Source organism: Pinus tabuliformis, chromosome 2_1 (assembly GCF_031772625.1).
Source record: "Pinus tabuliformis cultivar Carrire ecotype Pingquan chromosome 2_1, CPIR1, whole genome shotgun sequence".
NCBI lineage: Eukaryota > Viridiplantae > Streptophyta > Pinopsida > Pinales > Pinaceae > Pinus > Pinus tabuliformis.
Genome location: NC_142299.1, coordinates 443,104,241 through 443,109,584, shown reverse-complemented (window position 1 = coordinate 443,109,584; position 5,344 = coordinate 443,104,241). Strand labels below are relative to the sequence as shown.

At 40.5% G+C, this 5,344-nt stretch overlaps 1 pseudogene; it reads left to right on the top strand.

The window, feature by feature from the left end:
- The first annotated feature begins 3,607 nt into the window (after positions 1 to 3,607).
- LOC149200828 (serine hydroxymethyltransferase, mitochondrial pseudogene) lies at positions 3,608 to 4,686 on the top strand (annotated as a pseudogene).
- Positions 4,687 to 5,344: the final 658 nt, after the last annotated feature.

Sequence of the window (5,344 nt, the reverse complement as noted above, 5' to 3'; positions counted from 1 at the left end):
CGATATGGAAAATATTGGTAAACTCTGACACGTCTTGGTCCCTTCCCTACCATAGCATGGTCCACTTTATGTATTGGTCCTCATAGCTTTCGACAGGGTAGTATTGCTCCTTTATGGCAGCCCAGAATGAATTCCAAGTGGGTGCGGCTGAAAATAGTGAGGTTGTACTTTCATCCTTCTGCTCACAGTAGGTTTCCCACTAGTCCTTGATATGGGGGGCGGCTTTGAGAAGAGCGAAAGTAATCTTTTCCCACCGGAAAAATCATGAACAGAACAATACCCTTCTAGCAAATTTAACCATTTATCTATGACGTCTGCATCTATCTTACCCTCAAATATTGGAATGTCAAAGTTAACTTGTACCTTAAAGGGTGTGGTGCTTCTAGAGTAGCTGATGGAAGTAGATGTGTCGCCCCTAGGTAGCCGCTGAAGGATCTGGGCAAAGTTGTCCATCATCGCGTTCCTTTATCGCTCGAGGGCCTCTTTGAGCAAGATTTTTATAGGATCTCTTGCCCCCTCATCTTTCTTTTCATCCACCATGGGAGGTTGTTGGGATTTTCGAGGTTGGTCTTGCAAAGGTTTGACCAGTTCAAGCCCTAACTCCTTATATCTTGACATCGTTGGGGACATGAAAGGAAAGACAGAGAAAGAGTAGATCGCTCTTATACCACTGATCCAAATTTAAACAGAAACGTAACAAATAAAAGATATAACCATACATATAGAGATGCAACAGAAATAATACTTCATTTCATTACTGTAAAATACTGAGATATGCTTACAAATAGAAATGGAAATAAACTAGCTAGGGCGATGGTAGCTTATCTCTAAGAAGAGATATGGTGGCTACATGTCTCCCAACTATCTTAAAATGAGGCTTGAAGGCCTATTTATTTTTGAGAAACAATGGAAAACCCTAAACATCCAAAAACCTAACGCTCGGAGATGAAGCCCCAAACTATGGGCCCCATTTTGGGTAAATTGGCACATCAACTTCCTGGGGTTGTAACTTTGGCATATGATCTCGATTTGACATGCACAATACCTCGTTAGAAAGATCTATCTAAGGAATACAACTTTAAGAAGAGAAACATTGGTCCATGGACCCACGTTACTCCCATTGTTCCCAAAAAAACGTCATTTAGGGCCTCAAAACGGCTCTGGAAGTTCACGACCCGAAAAAATGCTAAAAATAGTAAACTTTGCTACAATTACGGAAACTAAAAAACTAAAAGAGACAATGGTGGGGGTCTAAGTGGAATTGGTAGGTGGCCATGAATATCCACTTGGATCAGGTTGACAGGCAGAATTGCGCAATTCTGGAGCCCAGCAGGCTGCCAGTCAGGATTGCGCAATTTTTGGAGGGAAGGTTGGTTCCCCTGCACAATTGCTCAATTTCTTGAGGGAGATGGTCAGCCTGCAGCTGGACCAAGTCTGAAGAAACAACTTGTGAGGGGGATGCAACAAGCTATCTTGCACAGGCTGGAAATCTGCTAGAAAACCACTGAAGCTTGTGTACTTGACAATGAAAGAGATGCTGTTGAGGATGGTTGGCAGGGGGACTCCAAAATGAAGCTAAGGAAAAATTTTGGAGGGTAGTTGTAGCCACTACAATATATTTCTCATGGATATATACATGGAGGGAGAGACTCTTGGACTTCACCTCCGAGTGTCTCTTCATATTCCTAATATCCTTATTTTCTTTTTACAATATTTACATAAATTTACTAATCCCAAAGATTAGGTGTCAACATCCCTGCCTTAATGTGAAGGGATGTTGGTGAGTCCAAGAATCATTATGAATCTTTCGAACTTTTATCTCCCAAGCACTTTGGTGAAGATGTCTATAATCTGCTCATTTGTGGAACAATGGCGTAGATGGATTGTCTTGGCCTCAACATGATGTAGAATCACATGGTATATTTTATTGATGTGTTTCATTTAATCATGCTGTTATCACTGAAAATGCTGTTGTCAAAATTTTTTTAGCCTAGCTTAAAGACAGGGTGTTTTCGCAGCACTAGAATTCTTTTAGCAGTTTCGCAGCGCTACCTGTTTAGCTGGTTTCGTAGCGTGCTACGAAATTGGGAATTGGTTCGAGTTTTCGGTGAAGGTCCAAATCCTAGCATGCCTATTGTACAGAGTTTTGCTTCCCTCCAGGAATGTTGATGAGAGCAGTGATAGTGTTTTCAAGGAGGCACCCTATGATGATGCAGCTATTGTGGGATTGGAATCAAGTACATTAAGGGAGTTATCTCTGAATTCTGGCTCATGGGTGATTGTGAAGGATGTCCATACTAATGTGGGAGACTTGCAAGAGTTTTTGTGTTGAATCCTCCAGACAAAAAATCTATTAAATTCTACAAATCATAGAGAGTATTATGTTCTCAGCTGGCATGCTTGAAGCATATGGGCCTTCTGTCAGCGTACTGTTTGTCTGAAGATTATGCTTTAGTCATTGATCCACAGGTGGTGTATCTATCACCTCAACTGGCCTTTGATATTGGGTTACATTTAGCATGCCTGAAAACCCTCATAGGACGTGCATCTATTTTCTAGAAGCAAAAAGAGCATTTCAGCGATGGTGTTGGTTATAGTTGGATTGATGGTTTGAAAGAGCACGCTGCAAATCATATTACTAATATGATGATGACAAATGCAAAATACATTACCCTGAGAACATACCCACAACAAAGGAGGCTCGACCGGGAGAATTTCAAATTGTAGATATTGATTTTCTTAATACAACTGCAACTTCCAGCATGCAAAACATAAATACTATGTTATTTGAGGGCGCAACATCATGTGTTATAAAAATGTGAGATATTTCGCAGTGAAATATTATGTTATAAAGGATACGCACAAATGTTTATTGTAATGATTTAAGGGAAGCTGTCTGCCGAGTATCAGGCACTGTCTTTGATAAATATTCTTATTCCAGATGGACAGGGCATTCACATTGCGGGTTTCTCCAGATGGTTATCAAGAATATAAATAAATGGGACGTGGATATAAGCCGAGAATTGTTTAGCTTGCTAGTGACACGGCATCAATGCAAATTGCAGATAAAGAAAACCGTGCAGCATTTGGTAATGTTACAGCGCTTCAACCGCATTTTGTTTTATTCTTTGATTGTTCCGAGCAAGAGATGTGAGGTGGCTTATGAATAGGAATTAAGGCCAAGCTGATGACAATTGGAAAGGGAGATTATAAAGCAAATTTCAACAGCTGGTGGCTATGTGTGATTCGAAAATAACGGAGGACTGTTTCCATTATTATGTTTCTGTTTCCGTTATCATGCTTTTGGGTTCCTCTAAGGCGTTGGCGTGGCTTCGTGGCTTCATGGTTGATATTTGGAGTTGCAGGGGTGCAAAGCATTGCTATGGAAATAGCGACCATGCGAAAAATCTCCAGTTCACCCTTGTTTAGGTCCGGATTGGCTATGTTATAAAGAGCTCTGTAATCTACTGTTGTTCTTTCCAACGAGGCCGACTACTCTCGTCTCGAAAAACAAAAGTCCTATGTCACTTGTCCAAAGCAGCTGAATGCTCCACTGGAGGAGGTCGATCCCGAGATTGCGAATATCATAGAACTTAAAAAAATCGATAATGGAAGGGTATTGAACCTATCCCTTCAGAGAACTTTACTTCATTATCAGTCATGCAGGCTGTAGGATCAGTCATGACCAATAAATACAGTGAAGGCTATCCTGGTGCAAGATACTATGGAGGAAATGAATTCATTGACATGGCAGAGTCGTTATGTCAGAAAAGAGCATTGGAAGCATTTGGTTTGGATCTAGATAAATGGGGAGTTAATGTATAACCCTTGTCAGGCTCTTCGGCTAATTTTCAAGTTTACACTGCTTTGTTGAAGCCCCATAATCGTATCATGACACTTGATCTTCCACATGGTGGTCATCTGTCTCATGGTTACCAGACCGATACTAAAAAGATCTCAGCAGTTTCAATTTTTTTTGAAACAATGCCTTATAGATTGGATGAATCTACAGGCTATATTGATTATGTCCAGCTGGAGAAGAGTGTAGTCCTATTCAGACCTAAACTTATGATTGCTGGTGCTAGTGCTTATGCATGCCATTATGACTATGCTCAGATGCGCAAGGTTTGTGACAAGCAAAAAGCTGTGTTGTTGGCGGACATGGCACACATAAGTGGACTTGTTGCAGCTGGTGTAGTTCCATCTCCTTTTGAGTTTGCAGATGTAGTGACCACTACTACACACAAGTCACTCCGTGGTCCTCGTGGTGCAATGATATTTCATAGAAAGGGCATCAAATAAATTAACAAGCAGGGGCAAGAGGTTAAGTATGATTATGAGAAAAAGATTAATGCAGCTGTGTTTCCTGGTCTTCAAGGTGGTCCTCACAATCATACCATAACTGGCTTAGCTGTTGCTCTTAAACAGGCAACTACCTCAGAGTATAAAGCACATCAAGGAGAGGGGCTTCGAAACAATTTTCTTTCTCACATTCGGGCAGTGGATAGAATTTTTCATGTTTGTAGGGCATTTGACGATTCAGATGTTATTTACGTAGAGGATATTGTTGACCCTGTAAGGGATTTAGAAGTGATAACTGAAGAGCTACGTTTAAGGGATCTTGAGTTAATGGAAAGAAGGATGGAAGACCTTGAGAAGTCCATGAAGCGTAGCAATGATAAGTAGTTAAAAATAGGAATGGAGTGATGCACAAAGGTCAAGACATGGCTTGAGGAAGGAAAAGATGTTAGACTTAGTGATTGGAAAGCTGCTGATGTTGAGATGCAGAATACATTTCAATTATTGAGTGCGAAACCTGTTGTTTACTTGGTGAATATGACTGAAAAGGACTATCAAAGAAAGAAGAATAAATGTCTACCAAAAATACATTCTTAGGTTCAGGGGCATGGAGGTGAACCCATTATTCCTTTTAGTGGTGTTCTAGAGCAGAAACTTGCAGTATGCCCCCGGATGAAGCTGAAAGAGGTAATGAAATTTGAGGATTTGAAGGAATTGGGTAGTGAATCAGCTGTCAAGGCTGCCGGCAAGTACAGACAAGAGGGAAAGACGTATGTGGTGCAAGATGGTAACATTATTCTTTTAAAATTTAATGTCTCTGGCGGGAAGAAATGATTTACCATAAGGTGGTTTTTGCAATCATTTAATATCATTTTCTGTGCAATAATAGCAGGGGCACAATTTAAGTTTTTATTAGATTGAATTAAGATTCATGCTCAGCTAATATGTACCACCTGCAGCCATAAGTAATAAAGGCTTTGATATCCAAAAGGTGAACCTTATGCAGCAGGAGAATGATTTGACTGTAAGGATGACATTGCATACC